The sequence below is a fragment of the Manacus vitellinus genome, unplaced genomic scaffold (assembly GCF_001715985.3).
Source record: "Manacus vitellinus isolate BGI_N305 unplaced genomic scaffold, ASM171598v3 scaffold_18_pilon, whole genome shotgun sequence".
Lineage (NCBI taxonomy): Eukaryota > Metazoa > Chordata > Aves > Passeriformes > Pipridae > Manacus > Manacus vitellinus.
In genome coordinates, this window is record NW_021939324.1 from 11,144,417 (window position 1) to 11,163,169 (window position 18,753).

The following is an 18,753-nucleotide window of genomic DNA, read 5'->3' on the forward strand; positions in this document are numbered from 1 at the left end:
CTAAGGACTTGTTTATGTGAAATACACTGCAGAGTTAGCCTTCACCCCTCAGGTCTAATCATAAATTATACTGCCAGGCAGATTTTGTTAAAGCTTTTAGCACTATTCAGCCATGGAGATTGAAAATAGAATGCCAAAATAGAAAAAAAGCAGTCATTGATGGAATATTCTATTACTTAAGCTACATGTTAAGGTTCTCTAACCGAAATCTGGTTTTAGTCACCCAGGCAAAAGACAGAAGTAAGCCCTTCCGGGCCTTTCACAATGTAATAGAGGCTGAAGAATCAAATTTGCAAAAAAACCTTGAAAGAAATGAAGGGGCATGTGTTGGGTAGAGCTAATTGGCAACGTGATAAACAAAGTCTCGAGTTTCTGTAAGTTTTTGAATAAGAGTTTATTATATGGTAAAAGCAAGCAGCCAGCTGGGTGACAGAAATGGGGACCAGTTTCCCAAATCTGCACGCCTACTACAGGATACATTTAGTATTTATCTTCGCTACTTCATGCATATTAATTATATCATATACATATACATTCTACAGGTTTTTGCTAAGTATTTAATATATGGGTTTTCTTACAGCTAAAGTTAAAAGGGTTATCTCTACAACCGGTCACAATTCATGCATTCTTGGACGAATAGGTACCTAAAGATTTAAAGTTCTACCATATTTTATTCTTAGGATAGTAGGGAGGTTTTAGGACCCCTTGACCTTGTAAGGGTCTTTTTATTTCTTTATGGGGGTGTAATTAAGTTTTACGATCTGTTTGTTTTATTTTGATGTAATCACCCACTTGTTTCACAAATCACAATTATTTATTTCTCACAGGCAAGAAGTGTGCATAGGATATGACAACACGGGAAATGCTCTGGGGTGGGTTAAACTGCCATTTGATGCCCGAATTACCAGGTTAATGCATTAGCATGCCCAAACAGAGTAAGATCCTAAGTGAAACCTAAAGTTTTCACAGTATATTTGGGATATTTTCTCAACCATTCACTTCATTCTCCTTAACAGAAGCCTTTGACAGTAATATGAGAAGTACAATAGCCTTCCTTATTTTCATTTTTGTAATGAAAACATAATTCACATCATGGCTGGGCTTCGTGAACGAAGATTTGGGAAGGCTCTAACCACATTTGTTAAAGGTACGTTGGTGACTTATGAGGCCAATACGAGATAGACATATCCGATTGCAAAAGGCACAGCAGAAAGACTCCTTAGATGATATATTCTGCAGAACACGGTTCTTTCTGCGTTGCCTTTTCTCCTCGAGAGTGATCCTGCGTGTGTTCTCGAAGGAGACAGCTGCGTTATAGATGGTGTGTCTCCACACCTCCTGACTGGAGGCCAGAGTGGACCAGTTATGGTGATCAATATGGCCCAGGCTGAGATGCTGTTTCAGGGAGTCCTTGTGTCTTCTCTTCGGGGCTCCTCTCTTGCAGTAGCCGGTGGCAAGTTCACCATAAAGCAGGATCTTAGGGAGGCAGTGGTCCTTCATCCTGGAGACGTGCCCTGCCCAGCACAGCTGTGTTCTCAGCAACATGGCCTCAATACTTGTGATTGCTGCTTGTTCAAGAACAGACGTATTGGTCACATAATCTGACCAGTGGATGTTTAGGATTGAACGGAGACAGCGTTGATGGAAGCCTTCTAGGAGACGCAGGTGGTGGCGGTAGATGACCCATGATTCAGATCCATATAAAAGAGTAGACAGCACAATGGCTCTGTAAACACTGATCTTTGTACTTTTCTTCAAGTGTTTATTTTGCCAAACTCTTTTATGAAGCTTTCTGAAGGCACTATATGCCTTTGCTAACCTGTTGTCTATCTCTCTGTCAATCTTACCATCTGAGGAGATGAGGCTACCAAGGTAATTAAACTGCTGGACTGATTTGAGCTCTGATTGGCCAATGGTGATGTGGGGATGATGGGGGACTTCCTGAGGTGCAGGTTGATGGAGAACCTCTGTCTTCTTTAAGCTGACTTCCAGCCCAAAGAGCTCAGCAGCATCTGCAAAGCAGGATGTTAAACGCTGCAGAGCTGCTTCTGTGTGGGCAACAAGGGCGGCGTCATCAGCATAAAGCAGCTCCTGGACAAGATGGTTTAAGGTCTTGGTGTGGGCCTTCAGTTGCCTTAGGTTGAAAAGGCTTCCATCAGTACGGTATCGAATGTAAATACAATCCTGATCATTGAGGTCTGCCGTGGCCCTTTGGAGCATCATGCTAAAAAAGACTGTGAATAGGGTTGGTGCGAGAACGCAGCCTTGTTTCACACCATTAGTTATTAGAAAGGGCTCAGAAAGTGCATTGCCATATCTGACTTGGCCGTGTTGATCCTCATGGAGTGAGATGATCATTTTAAGGAACTTGAGGGGACAACCTAAGTGTTCCAAAATCTGCCATAGACCTTTTCTGCTCACAGTATCGAAAGCCTTGGTGAGGTCGACAAAGGTTACATAGAGACCTTTGTTCTGTTCCCTACACTTCTCTTGCAGTTGTCTGAGAACAAATACCATGTCTGTGGTGCTCCTGTTGGCTCTGAAACCACACTGACTTTCAGGAAGGATTCCTTCTGCTATAGTGGGTATTAGTCTGTTCAAGAGTATTCTTGCCAGGATTTTGCCAGCAATGGAGAGCAGAGTAATACCCCGGTAATTTGAGCAGTCAGATTTAATTCCTTTCTTCTTATACAAAGTGATGATGACTGCATCACGAAGGTCTGATGGTAGTTCACCTGGTTCCCAACAGCGCACCACGAACTCATGAAATTTGGTGTGGAGTGCAAGGCCCCCATGTTTCCAGACTTCGGGTGGAATTCCATCAACCCCAGCTGCCTTACCGATTTTCACCTGCTGTATGGCCTTGAGGGTTTCTCCTAAAGTGGGAGCAGTATCCAATTCATACTTTACTGGTTGTTGTGTGATGGAGTGGGAGCAGTATCCAATTCATACTTTACTGGTTGTTGTGTGATGGACTGAATAGCTGAGTCTTGGACTACACGGTTGGTACTGAAAAGAGTCTGAAAGTGTTCAGATCATCGATTCAGAATGGAGGTTTTATCTGTCAGAAGTGTTTGACCATCAGCGCTGAGTAGAGGGCTTTGTATCTGGTACGTAGGCCCGTATGCTGTTTTCAAGGCCTCATAGAAACCTTTGTGATCACCTGTATCTGTGCATAATTGAGTTTTTCAGCTAGATCGGTCCACCACTTGTTCTGGATGTATAATTCACATAGTAGCCTATAAAAATATGCTTCTTTTTTAAATGTCGTTACTTACATAATAAGCATACAAATGTGCCTGAGTTTTGTGTACAGAGCAACGAATCTCTATTTTGCAGGATTAAAGATTATAGTGGGCTACTTGAAAAAAAAACAAAAACAACCATAAACAACCATTTTTAGAGAAAGGTTCTCCTTGCTACGAAGAGTTCTTGCAAATTGAATTTCAATGCTTGCTGAAAAACACCATTCACAAAGCTGAAAACAATCTGTTATTCTCCAACTGCAGCCATCGGCTAGAGCTGACAACTGTTTGAAACAAATTTGAAAATGATTTTCAAAATTTAACCACCTCAGACAAGCGTCACTGCACTGCTTGCATTTGAGCATATAGAGAAGACTCTCTAATCTCACAGAGTTAAAAGAAAGTAACATACAAAAAATAGGTACAGTAGTTTGAAAAGAAATTCTTCTCTAGTGTAGTAAATTGTATCCAGCTATGAGATATATTATTAAGTGAGAATAACTTTTTAATGTTTTTAGCACAACATTAATTCATTCTGTTGGTAGTTGTCTTTCTTTTAAAAAGATAAATAATGGAGCTTCTCAGATGTGGGCTGAATTGGTTTTCCTGTTCTGTTTCATTGCCATTTTAATCTATACTTTTCAATTCCCATCTAAATAGCTTTTTCCTATAGAGTTATAATATTAGGGGAAAAGAAAAGTACTTGTATTTACCCCTCCCTTGCTTGTCACTCACCTCTCCCCCACAAAGTGCAATCTACAGGCTCTCAGTTTATCACTGTTGTTAGTATCATCCTAAGAGCAAGGGAAAACTTTTTATATCTTTTTAAGACAATCTTTTGGCAAGTCAAACATAATTCCTTACACAAAAAGCTGATGTTTCAAGTCAGATTTCTGTTTTAAGTAGGAATGATGCAAGGTTAATTTAAATTTTCCTTATGCTGTTTTATGAGTTGATGAAAATTGCATCTGAAGCCTAGAAGTCAGTTCTGACAATAGGAAGAACTTTGCCACGTTCGTCAAAATTTTAAATTGCCTCCTTCGATAACTAGTATGAGAACATTTTAACAGATAAATAAAGCAGGAGAATGTAGATCCAGTGGAAAGGTACTTAAAAAACCAGATCATACAAGTCATCATACAATTTTGGAGGCCTGCATTTGACCTTGGTCTACCAGTATAATCATAAAATGGACCATAGAACCACAATGGTAGCAAGACAAAACAAGTAGTTAATGTTTTGCCAGTGCATGCCCTTAACACTTTGTATCACAGACAGTCATCTGTCTGATCCCTATCAACACGTCTGCAACATATCCTTAGGAAGAAGCAAACTTCCACTTCAAGATCCCTCTCTCCAAGAGATCCTACATTAAATTCTAGAAAACCAGTGATACTTTCTCAATCTCTAAGCAAAGGTGTCAGTTCTTTGTAATCATGTACCAAACAAAAGCTCTGCTGCTCCTGGCAAATCCAATTTTTGCAAAACTCATCACATGAATGCTCTCAGGTTGGAGCAGCTACAGCTCACCTGTCATAGCCTGCCTGTCATACTTCCCTTTCACTGTTGAGATCCATAACATTTAGGTATAGATAAAAGAAGCAAATGTCTCCATTATGGCTGGCATTGGAAGAACAAAGGAAAATTATGACAAACTGATGAGGAAAACAAGACAAATGGAGACAATATGTTAGCTTTATCTGAAGATGGGAGAATGTATGGTGAAAACAAAGCATTAAAGTGGATGAAATAAAGAAATATAGAGATATTAATGGCTTGGAAAACATCATGAAGATAGCTCATGTATATATGAGATGGAATCACCTAGCCCTACCAAATTTTCAATTTTTTTTTTTTAGAAAGATAACCAGTGTGATTCTATGTTTGAGAACCACAACCTCACAGAATAATGCTCTGCATAATTGTTTTTATTCTGTGCAAGTATTTACATTGTATTAGTGGAAGAGTAACCCATTCTGTTCTCTCCCTGGATTAAAGCATCACCACCAGTTACACAAGAAGTCATGGTTAACTGGAAACATCTGCTAAGCCACTTGCATCTCTGTTGCTTTGTAATACCCACTAATAACTCAGAAGGATCATATCTTACATATGCTTCTCTTCTCTTCTACATCAAAGTCTTAGATAGCTTGTCAGTGAAGATGTCATTGAGGAAGTCTTGAGGAGAGGCACAGAAAGTCATCCTGTGGCTGCTGCAGATGTTCCCTTCTGTACATTTGCTATTTGCTGCCTGCTGAGTTTTAACATTTTTGGAGCCAGGGTTTCCAGATGTCTCCTCCAAAATTAATACAAACAACCAGGAAGTTTACAGAAGTAAGATGATCTAAAAATTTCTCTTTCCTCACAATTCTTTTTTCTGATATCCGCAGAGGAATTGTACACAACAAAACAGATTTGCTGCCCTAACATAAACAATGCACAACAACAGCATAGCAAATAAAAGTGCTGCAGAAGGCCCCAGATCACCACTCTCATATACCAGAGACAACCCCTGACACTCAGCAGCAATGGTCAAGCCACTAGGCTACATTGCCTCCTCCTAGCGCCAAGCATTCTGTTCAAGCTCCCACACCAAAATGGGGAGCTAAGGCTTGGTCTGACATTAATGCCTATCACCTTCGAGGAGACATTATCTGTAAGGTCTGACAGCATGAATGAGATACAGAACTCAACACCCTAAAATTCAGTGAAAATTCACCCCAGCATAAACTTGACCAACTTTTTTCTGTCTATTCTATCCTACGCTGCCGTCAAGCAAACTCATCTAGTTTATTTTCCAAAGAAGTCATCTGAACACAAAAGAGAAACAAAGATATGACTCACCCCCCCCAAACTTTCAAATCATGTTTTATTATAAAATGAAACCCTGCCAAGACTCTTTATCAAATATCCCATTCCTATTGAAGAATGAATATGTGGCTATTCTACTCTTATTTTAAAAACATATTAAAATAAACCCAAACAAAACAGATTGTACTGAGGAATTCAGCTTCAGTGTTTGCTGCATTTTATTCAAATGGTTTCCAAGGACTCAAATTGTTTCCAGCCAGGAACCCACAATGGCCTTTGATTATGATATAGGCATTTATTTTTCAGTGACAATTTTACAAAGATACGCACACACAAAAAAGGTCCCATGCAATCTGTATTTACAGACTCTCTTGCCTCCTGCCAGAAATTTTTCTTCTTCTTTAAATAAAGAACTACTGCTCTTCTTAATGAAATGACCATTTCTAAAGCCCCGGAAATCTAGCTGCAATTAGGCAATATAAATCAAACCACAGCAATGAAGCACACTCAGTTTTCTGAAGCATGACTCAGTTTTCTAACCAACATAGCAGGAAGATTTTTTGGAAGTATTCTAGCAATTTTAACATTAGTATGCAATATATTTTAGTCTGTCAAACAGCTTTTTTCCCCTCCTGGAAAAAAAGTTTGAATTCTGCTTTGTTAAAAAAAAAAATCCCCCCCAAAACAAAACCTAACCCAAAAATATGTAAAATAAAGCAAAACAACAACAAACTCCTATGCACTACAGATAAAAGACATATATTTCTCTATATGAGAAACAGAAATCATTCAAACTTCCCACCATGACAAGAGTTAATCACCTCAACCACAGACAAGACTTTCAGGATCTTGACCTAATATTACTGAACAAGGACACACCACAGGGCTTTCGGCTGAAATGTGGCCAGCTACTTTTTTGTTCACTGTTTCAGAGCAAACAAATCTGTCTCTAGTTTGTGCCAGCAATTCCAGCAATGTCTGTAGTACAGGCCTGTGAAAAATACTGATTTCATAAAGTTTCAGGTTTTAAGAAAGTTCACAGAAAATTCCTCACCAGCTTGAGATCAGGCAGTGTCAGCTGGGAGACAGCAAGTTGAAACAATGGCAAACTATTCTGGAGAATATACTAAGTTAGAAAGAGATTCCATGAAAGCACATTTCAATGTGTCTTGGCCCAATATCCTTTTCCAAACAAGCATGGTGTACTTATTACTGTTATAGCAACATTCAAACTGTTGCTATAGAAGCTTACCGATGAGCCTCCCATCTGCTCAGCAGCTCTCTATTTTCCTTCCCTTTTTGAGCTAAAGTCATCTTTAAAATGTGAGAATAGCAGTAAGACTTCAAACCTGAGACCACAGACTCTGCAAGAACTAATGTTTTCTTATTAATCCTGGAATAAGATAAAACAACAAATCCATTGCTGACTTTCAGGAAGAACATCTTTTAACTTACAGATCACACTTCACTGGTCCCTCTCCAGTCATACACCATTACAGAATAAAAGTTATTGCTCTCACTAAAGGCATAACAGTACCCTCTTTTTAGAGAAAGAATTACAGATTGTCCCTCAGACCCAAAATTAATGTTTGAATACTGATTATTTTTTATAACATATAAATGTCAGTTTAGAACAACAAAGAACTGCATGAAGCAACTCTGCATTTCAAAGGTGGTAACTATGGGTAAACAAAATACAGTGCTAGAATACTGCACTGACAGAAGCTCCATAATTTATAGTTTCTACAACACTGGCTAAAAAGGAGCAGAAGTTAAGCAACACAATGCTTTTCTCTGAATATCGCTGCAGGAAGGCTTTCCACTCAGCAAATAAAGGGCTGGAATCTGCTCTTGGTTCACTAGTATTCAATATGCTGCACACAACTTACCAAATGTCTGTGTGATTTAGCATCCCAAGTTTTCCTTTTTTCCGTCTGCAAAACCACAACTCCCCTTAGCCTTTTGTGCTTCAGAAAGGACAAGTGCCTGTGAAGGACTGCTCTGTACCAAAACTGCAATTGTTCTGCCTTGGAACAAAGGGGCACAATTCAATTTACCTTTTGAAAGGAGCAAGTAGACAATTCCGCTCAGTGATAACTAACAGATGTGACTACTATCTAGTACTAGATAACACTAATGCTAACATTTAAGAATTAAAGGTGGTAATAATGATCTGTGACAGTGACTCTTATTTTCTTGAAATTATAAAGGCAGGACGTTAATCAGCATAGCCATCAACCCTTATTGTGTAAGCCATCATGTACAAGTCATCAAAATGCTTTAGCAACTGGAAAACTCAGTCTAGATCTTTATCAAGTGATGATCAGAATAATAAGATCACAAAGACTTGTGCATCCATTTCATTAAAATAATATGTTCCTTACTAGAGTATGGACTTGATCACAAGTCAGCAAACCAACTTAATTCCATCACTGCTTAAATAACTTTTTCATGGCAAAAACATCTATTTTGTTGTAATAAATTTAGATCAAATAATAAATATTTTACTCAACAGACTTTGTTCTAGACTATGTCATAGAAATATCAGACTTAAGGCTTTGAGAGACAGATTTGAATCTGACTAGGTCTTTTCCTTCTTCCTTAAATCACAGAATTAAAACAATTTTTGTTCCAAAATAATTAGGGCACCGACAAAAGGTACAATGTTTTATGTGCTGTTCTCTGTTGCTCTCCTCTTTTCCAAAACTTTCAAAATGTCTGTGGCTAATATTTGTTACATTACTCTCCAGGCCTCTTCTAACCCTGCGATTTATAGACTCTAGAGGTGACAAAAATGCCTCAAATATAATGAGGAGAAAGAAACAAAGCTACATAGTAGTGCTCTGGGAACAACCTTTTTGCAGGATTTTTCAAATAATATGCCAAATTCTGTGAAGTTCTAGATGAGCCTTTTAGCGTGCATGTGTTTCAGTGTGTTTCAACATATACTCCACTGTTAAAGGTGTAGTTACTGCTCACTGAAGCCAACCAGAGTTTTTCACCTACCTTCAGCGAACACTGGACAGATGTGTACCTATGTTCCTACAGATACGGAGACACCCTTCCTTGTTTAAACTTAACTGCATGCACACAAAGGAATAGCTCTTGAAAAAGCCACAGCTGTTTCTCACTGCAAGGATTAAATCCAGGTGGATCATGTAACAACTCTTACAGTTGTGCTGGTAATTCCAAGTTTGAACATCGCCAACATTTTAAAAATGTCTTAAAAAACTGGGTGGATTAGGCCACCCTGGTTGGAAAATCTGACAAAATACATAACTTCATATAATGCTCACTGATTTAGGCATGCTACAAATTGCTGGACCTGTACAATAGACACTGCATCATTGCACCCTTTGCCAGTTAGGAAACAGGGCTAACACACACAAACAGCTGAGCATATGGAACTGATCTACAGATTAAACTCAAGTGGAAAATGGTCTCATTTTCTTTTCACCTTGGAGTCTGCTATTCTGACTTCTGTTTCTCATGCATAAGATTGTAAATATTCATATGAATATTGAAAGCCCAGCTTTATGGACCTATTTTGGAAAGTGATCCTGTTATTAAATGCATTATATTTTATAATACATTAGCTTCCAATGAATTAAACTGTAAAGTTCCATTCATATTATTTAATATACTATGTTTAGCGAATATGAAGTCAAATTTATATAGTCCCTTAGTGAAGTATGGGCATAATTACTTAAATCAATACTTACTATTTCATCAGTTGGCACAGAAAACAAAGTTCCATCCTCAAAACACCACTGCACAGTTCCCAGTGTTATTAATTTCACTTTTATTAGCATGGATAATACCACAAAAACATGCTGTTAGGTGAATCTACAAGCATGATCCTGTAAAGAAATGTGCAACTATAGCTGATACCTATCGAAACCAAGAGAGCTCAGATGATTTCCAGCTTTTGTGATTTTATCATGAGTGTTTTCCTTGAGTCATACGTTTAGGAGCCTCAGCCATGGTGTCCAAAATTACATTGTACGATGTCATTACTGTAGTGAGGGGGAGAGGAATCTGCTATGCATCAAGTCACTAAGCATGCAGGTGACACCCTTGGTAACATGTCAGACTATTTGGTATCAGATTTTGTTGCAACAAAACCAAGAGACAGCCACAAAGGTGTTTTTCATCTGTTAATGATAATTTCTGAGTGGCAGTGCACTAAGATCCACATACATAAATTCCAAAGTGTCATCTTTCTTGTGTACTTTCCCTAAGGAGAGAACTCCCTTTTTTTTCCTTTCAGAGAAAAACAAGTATTTATTTATTGGACAGCTTACAATAGCAATGGTATGACGTTCCACCCACATATAGGCTGGAACAAGTCAAAAACTGCAGGAACATAGATAAAGCTAAATTGTCTGGGGATTTTTGTGTTTGTTTTGTTTTGTTTTGTTTTGTTTTTTGTTTTTTTCTTCCTTTATCAACCCAATAAAATTAATGAGTACTATCAGGAAGAAAACAACACTGGTTGGGCCTCTGTTGCTAAAAGCTGTTATTTTATTCTATAATTTCAAGACCATTCAAATATTATTCAAAATGCATGCAAGAATCAACACTATCTAAATCAGACAGTGAGAGGAAAAGCATAAAAGTCTTGTAGTATAAACATGCTTACACATTTTAAAATTCAGCTCCTCTGTATATCCTTGAAACTCTTAATAAGTTTAGGAAAAGCAAGTGCCATAAACACACTGTCTTTCAATATCCACATAAACATCTGTAAATTCTAACCACTGTTGAGAGCAGACACTGCTATTCAGCAATGACCAAAACAGTTTAAATCAGTAGAGGAACAAGAGAAGAAAAAAATCTTCTGTTCTCATTTCCCACCCATGGCACCCACAGCCTCAAACCCAGACACTCATCACCTCGGTGAGCGAGCCCTTACACAAGGCTTCTCAAATTACTGCTTCCCACTAAGACCTGAAACTGGCTCCCTTCAACATCTGTTAATCTAATTGGTTCCTATGAGCCCGTAACAATTAAATCTGTTGTTGCAAGAAGCAACAGAGAAAGGGGATTTTATATATCCACAGCTGGGCTCTTAGCAGAACAAATGGATGGCATTTGACTCAATAGTTCTCACCAAACTCCAGTTATTAAGCTGTGAGAACAAGCCCCAGATGAAGGTGATGGCCTCAGCAAGTGGGCTGAGCTCAATGCTCTTTTTAGCTGCTCTGTCACAACAGCAGTCATAAAGGGGGACCAAAGGCTGCTGAACTTCTCTAGTCATCAAACCTAACAATCCTGGTGGAAGGTATGACTACTCACGGCAAATACGGATTTAAGAACTGTGTAAATAGAATTGTAGCATAATGTCTTATGACAACAATTTTTAGTAGGCCTGTAATAACAAGGAAAAAAGTGGAATCAAAGTCCCTGTTTAGATTCAAAATATTTTCACAAAAAGGGAAGTAATGCAACAGCTGAGCAAACTGAGGTCTTTACTTATGCAAAACACTTCAGCAGATTTCAAGTAGAAGTAACTCCTTTTTTCTTCCTTAAAGAAAAAGTGAAAATGGAACAAAGCAATAGCCAGTTCAGCATCAGACCTTTTCTGCAGACACTTAAGGACAGCTCTCTGTGTACTCACAGCAGACTGTCACCTTCAAAAGGAATTTTCATACCACTAAGCAATGTGAATAAGAGCTTGCAGACCAGGAGCTGTAATATCCTCAGTATCATCAGCCTACTGTATTAAGCAGAGGAATTAAGACTTCATCACAAGTTTTGTAGATATCTAAGTCCAAACATCTCACACTGAGTAAGCAAGCCCCTGCAGTTTTCTTCCAGTGCACCAGATAATTACAGCTAATTTTTCATCCTTTCTACAGTCTAGTTTTAGAATGACTTAGTAAAACTCTTCTCAAAGTGGTTTTGCTCTGCGTTCTCTGCTATACCTTCTACCACAGCATTACACCCAAAGCTGAGCAGAGTGCTACACTGAGCAGACACCACAACTCTCAGAAGTTCCTCAATCTCTTGCAATAGTCTAACAGGTAATGTGCCTCATTTACTAGCTCCTGTCTTAGGGTGTGGGAGGAACAACAAGTGTTATTTACTTTGTGGGAGTCAGCGAATTAACAGCTTTCAACCTTAGTTTTTTAAGAACTCTCTAGCCACCATCTTTTATTTTTTTAACAGCTTTGTTTGTTATTCATCCCTTTCTTAATATGTTCCTCTAATTTTCACCAACCTTTGTGAAATTCCACAAAGTCAACTTTTTAAACAGAAACGTTTTTAACAGAGAAATTGAAACTTGGTACTTTTAAGTGAAAGCAGAAACTTTTCATTTTTCCAGAGTATTACTGAAGAAGGTCTATAGATGTAAAAATCCTTTTATTTTTTCCGTTTCTGGATGTTTTCTTAGACCATCACAACTACAGACACTTAATACATTCCATAACATCAGCCAAGAATTCATCAGTCATATAATTCCTTTTCTCTGATGACTGCACTACACTTCAAATATCTTAATTACACTTTATAATGATTTCTAATCAAACTCAGGCAACATTAGAAGGTTATTCAGTATGTAGAGGTATTTGATGCTCTAACATGTAAAATTATTAGCAGTGTGCCAACGTAAGCAGGTTTCTTCTAAGGATGCTCAAATACCTGGAAACACACACAACTCCTAACAGGTTTTCCATAGGTATAAAATTTTCAGTTGTGTCTCAAGACACATTTGAAAAAAACAACACAGCAATCTTTCAGACTGTTGCAAAACATGCTAAAAAATATGAATTTGCACAGGTAATCCTAATTCCCATTTTACTGTTGTTAGCTGAGTACCATCCTAAAACAGAGGTGATGAATTTTTGAAATAATTTGGTGAAATGTAGCACAAATTAAAGTGTGCTACTACTATTCATAGATTGCCTTTAATAAGAAGGAGCTATACACACAGATTGCTGATTAAAAGAAGTAAAAATAAATAGGATAAGGTCTTTCCTAAGTAAGAGCCATGGCATCTGGTCAATTTTCTTCTGATTCACTTAGATATTCTACATGCAGAAAAAGCATCATCCCCTCTATATTTCAGAATCATTAGTATGCTAGGAGTACCTCTGAAGTAGAGTCCCTCCAGCTGCCAGGAAAACAGTCATTAAAAAAAAATTCCGTAACAAAGAAAAACATCCATGAGCGGACAGATTGGTGAGAATGCCAGGAAGGTAGACCCAGAAAATGCTTTAATTTCATGGAGTATAATGTTGTCTTGACATATGTGCATGCAAGAGTACTTTATTATCATACTTCTAACAGATTTGACAGTTTCAGGAAGGAATATGAACAGTAGCCAATTTCAAGAGAGAAATATGCTCAACACAATCTGGAAAACTAGTTGGATTTCAAGGGATGTTTTCGACCTCCCTAGTATAGAATTTCTTTTTGTTCTTCTCAGCTTCAAATTTTCCAATACATGAAAAAAAATTATCTGCAGGGAAGGATTTTTTCCTCATTTAATAAAATCCATAAATCTTTAGAGACTATAATTTTTTTCTTTGTCTACTGCATTAAATTTTACTCCCAAAACAATCTTTATGAAAATATTTATTTTCCTGTATGATTTCTGTAAGAGGTGGATTTAAAAATCATACTGTAAAGGACAATAGCAACATTCTACCAACTAGACAAAACTACTTTGCTTTAGAGAAAAAAAAACTAAAAGAGATAAAAATTGCAAAATGAAAGAAAATAATCAGCCTACATTTAGTATAGCTTTTCTGTTTTCAATTACAACAATATATAATTTTATCTGGAGTTTTACCAATATTTCACCAGAATACCATTCTAATATTCAGAAAAATAAGATACTAAATTTAAAGGCATTTTTCATGGGCATCTTGAAGTATTTTAGGAGATACTCACCTCTGGGTCAGATGTTACCTCACCTCCTCCCATCCATTCCTCCCATTGCACTGAGAGTCAGTAATATTCTGCTGTTTACTCCTTGTCCCAAGTCCTGCATTACCTTCCAGTGATCTTTTACTACCAGACTGAGGGAAGCACTGCACCTATGCAGAACTGCAGCAGCATGATCAGATCGCTGCACTCCACTGTCAGGGATTCCTGATTTCATGTATTAGTACATGTCCTTGATTAAGTCATATCTCATGCTGGTTTAAAAATCAGTGCAATAGAGATTTTGGTGGTTCTCTGGTATTCAAAAAAAGTTCAGCCAGAAACTTTTGCTCACCAAGCTGGCCAGTTCTCAGTTCATAACTCTCATTCAATGCTTTTTCCATGATCTGCCAGCATAAATTATTGGGAAAAAATATTCTATATTCTTATGGTTCAATTCTACAATGTATTTAGACACACGGGTTTGAACAGCCTTCAACAGGTTATTTGCAAGCTTGCTTAGAGGCTGTAATACCTCCCTCCATTTAATAGCTTTGGGAAATAGTCTGACAGTTTCAACAGCTTAAGCTAGAGAGGGCCAGAAGGACACAGGAGAATTCTTCTATGAGACATTGAGTGCAAAGAGTAAGACAGCCTCAAGAAATGCAAAAGGAACTATTTATTTCAAGCAGTCCAGTTCTACTTGGTCATAAAGTTCTTGGCTCCGCCATTGAGCTCTGAGCACTGATCTACTTTCTGCATAATGTCAGTCACAGCCAGGGGAGAAAGTGGGTTTCAATGATAATATTGGTGACTCCTGACCACAGTCCTTCTCAATCTATACAGATTTCTTCTTTCACTGACAGCTTCTTTTTAACATCTCTTTTCCCAGACATTATGATGGCCCCATTTCTAAGGAATTATTTCCATGCATAAGGCTAACAGATCTGCTTATCTTCGGACATGTACACAGCATGGAACTCACAGATCACGCACCTTTGAAACAAGTGAGTGTGCTGTAGTAGAAAAAAGGGGGGAAAAAAGAAAAGTAAAACATAGTCTATTTAGCACATCTGAAAATGAGTTCAAGCTCTTTTTAGTTCCAGCAGCTGCCTATAACGGAAAAAATGAAGATTGGCTGTTGCCAAAGAAGTGGGCAGTAAGAAATAACAGATGTGAAATTTCAGCAACATCATTGCCTAGGTCAGTTGTACAGACAGCTAAGCTGAGAGCCAAGGTCCCTGCTGGGCTGCAGTGTTCTGAGAGACACACTTGCTTTTTTTGCTGCTAAACTGTTGTTGCTCTTGCTTGGCTTAATTTACTGGGCAACCTCATCCATGAATGCAATTGACAAGAAATATTCATGTCCTCATAAGCATGTGTGAGCTGTATGTAAAGGCTCTTCAATTAAAGTTAGTCACTACATTTTCCAAAATCATTTTAACATTTTGCTTCTCTCATCCTTGGTCCTGCTCACCCCTCTTTATTTCATGGAAACCTATGGTGAGTGGGAAAGAAAACACAGGTCCTTCAACACAAGATCTTATTACATAAGGCTCACAAAGAAAGTAAGATCAAAGAAACCAATATAATCTGTTGTATACATTTTTAAGAGAAAGGGCAGTGGTTGAAAAATGTCCTTCAGAGAGTCAACTCCAATTACATAAGTCATTTTCAAGATAAATCAAGTTTCTTGACAGACTTTAAAGGGGAAATTATGAATACAAGGTCTTTAGAAAGTATCACATCAAGAGCTACTTCTCTCAGCTAAATTTGCAAGATTAAGTGGATTTCAATTTCAATTAAAATTAAATAAAAGTTATATTTAGGCATCAGAAATGTGCCTTGAAATTATGCTGTGGATCACAAAGATGACTGTTACTTGAGGGGAAAAAAAAACAATTAAAAGCTGTATTAGAAAAAAATACTTTGTGAAGAACATCTAATATTGGCAGCTAACATCAGCAGAACTGAAGCTGGGGTGTCACATCCATTGTGCACATGCATTGAACACAGTACATTCTTCTGCTGTGTTCAAAATCTGGTTGTAAAATGCAGCTCTTAATAAGCCTTGGTTTCCATGCTATGTCTCATCTGGTATATTTATTACCTGTTGCTGAAAGAAACAGTACTACTCTCCCCACCTAATTCCAGCTGCTTATTACATCTTTGTCCCTTTTGTTACATCTAGTAATTTCTCAGCCACAGGACAAGCCAAGCCAGCTAGTTATCTGGTTTAGTTTTCCTTCCCAGGCAGTTAGGTTCTTTTTTTTTTCTGAATTAGCTGCTTACCTTAAGCTCACCTTGGGACTGGGGGCTGATGCAAGAGGGAAGGAACAGGCTGAAGTGATATTGTCCCTTTTGGCATCAGCCTGCAGCTGTGCAAGACCAGATGCACTATTAAACAAGGCTCTGAAAAGTATTACTGGCTTTCTTCTCATAGAACAAATATTCAAGTGTTTTCAGAATTCCATGTCACAGGGTGAGCTCCTGAGAGCTAATGAGAAACCCTGCAAGTAACAATAGTAATACTATAGCAACTGAAGGAATCCACAGGCACCAAAGTACAGTGACATGAACTGAGACGCAGTACCTGGACAAAAGGCCTTGCAATCTAAGCCAAAAAAAAGAGTAAGAAATTAATTACCTTTCCTAATATGACTTAGTAGGTTAACAACAGAGGCAGAAGTCGAAAGCAGGAGTCAGGACAGGCAGTTCTATCTGCAACACCACACTTCTTCCTGTAGCAGCAACTGCTATTTAGTCACTGCTTGTGGCATGGCATCTCCACATCAGGAACTGCACTAAGTTCCAGAAATAATAACATTAAAATTAACCATTGTTTTTTCTACTCCATAAGCAAATTATCAGTTCAATGTGGTTTACAGCATCTGAAAGTTTCCAGTGCCTTCCCAAGGAAAGAACTTGAAACCACAATATTTTTCAGACTCAGTAACTTGTCCTTTCTTCCCTCTAATGACAGACAAAAGGAAAGAAATTGGAAAAAAAGTCCACTACTATTGTTTCTATTAAATAGAAGTGGGGTGTAATTTGTGATTAGTGCTTTAAAATCACCTCGAAGTTCTCTAAAGAAGGAGTACACAAAGATAAATTATATGAAAAATAAAAATGAAAAGGCAAAGCGCAAACACAGAAAGGAGATTATTCAAAGAGGAAAAGCAGTACAAGTATTTAACTTCCTATTTATTCTGGCTGTTAACAAAACCAAGTCAAATCAGGAATACTGGCCACACACTATTTTTCAATTCCAGAGGTAAAAACTCACCCTGTCTCTGTGCCATTATGTACATAGTACAAAACTGTACTGATATAAACAAAGCCATATATCCCAAACCAAACAAAAAGCCCAAAAATCTACTCCCTGTCCCTATCTGTATTCTGTTGTAAACTGTGTGGGTTTAACAGAGACCCTTTAGTGCCTCAAAACTATTACCAAATTTTCTATTTCCAGCTAAAGTATGGCATGACTTTATCAGAAACAAAAAAATGTAATTCCTGAAGTTACCATCATGAGGCAAAGTTCAGCACATATATAAGATGACAGCTAGAAAAGCTTGAGCAAACCACAGCATTCCTTCTTCTGAGTGTTAACACAACACGAGGAAAGACCTTCAGAAAGGCACTCTAATTGCTTTCTCTCACCTTGGTTTCTCTCAGTTGTTCCCAAGGCCAGAAAGCATAACCCTCATCCTCCAGTGTCAACCTGGACCCTATCCAGGAAAGTTAGATAAGTATTATCACCTAAAGAGGAACAGGACTAGATAGTCAAAACATTTATTTTCATGTAACGCAGAAGAATATTTGTCACATCATCTGGTAGGTTTCAGAGCAGTTGGGATGACAAAAGTCCACAGTCCAAGAACTGCACCTTTGCATCAGCCTCTGTCAAAATTACTAGCAAGTGGCTGATGAAACTTCAGCTATTAAAAGAGAGGATCAAACCTCCAAATCCTCAGACACAAGTCTCACAGTCACCCATCAGAGTCCTGAGGCTAACACTCCCCAAGCACCCGCTGTTTTCCAGAGATGTTCAACACCAGCCTCTGCCTTTGCTGAGGCATCTCACTGGAGCATGGATTACCATCAGCTGTGATATGCAGGTCCTGGAAGGATCTTAACCGCCCCGTACTAAGCAATCAAGTTTTGGTTAGTAGCATTATATGGAAAACTACAATAACTGGTCCTTTTTTGCGTAATACCATATCAGTCTATCTTTCATGTTTATTAGAAAAGGCATCATAAGCTTCTACCCTAGTCATATTGCAACAAAAGGAGCACACATACAAGTCAGCAAGAATGGGAATGTTCTTATAATTACATTGAAACACTGGGGAGAAAAAGAAGAGGAAAGAGTAATCAAAATACCAAAGATTTCTTTAAGAGATTATCAGAAGGTAATTTGATCCTTTAAATCTTTATCTTTGTTGTTTATTTCTTGCTTCCAGTTACAATTTTATGAATTATTTAACTGCGATTGAAGTGAAGATTTTTAGGGAATGAACTGCTTAGATATTTTCAAATGTTCCCCCAACACAAATTATGCAAAGCCTTTGAAGAAAACCCAGACAACTAGCCTTTGTTGTGCTCATTAGTGCATCTGGAGAGAAATTATATTATTTACATATTTCATTATGAAGAAAAAGTTATAATTTCAGGGTTTTTTCCAAACATATTAGATCTGCACAGAACTAATCTTATCAACTGTGCAATTTTATCAATCACCACTACACTTAACTCTCTATGTTGGCTTGCAACTGCTGCTGACAGTTGCTCAAGTTGTTGTTTAAGTTACCTTCACCTTAAT

General features: G+C 37.9%; 1 protein-coding gene across 1 annotated transcript in view; it reads right to left on the reverse strand.

The window, feature by feature from the left end:
* Positions 1–18,753, reverse strand: part of LHFPL2 (LHFPL tetraspan subfamily member 2) — a 78,868-nt gene that overhangs the window by 41,690 nt on the left and 18,425 nt on the right. The gene's annotated exons all lie outside the window — the stretch shown is intronic.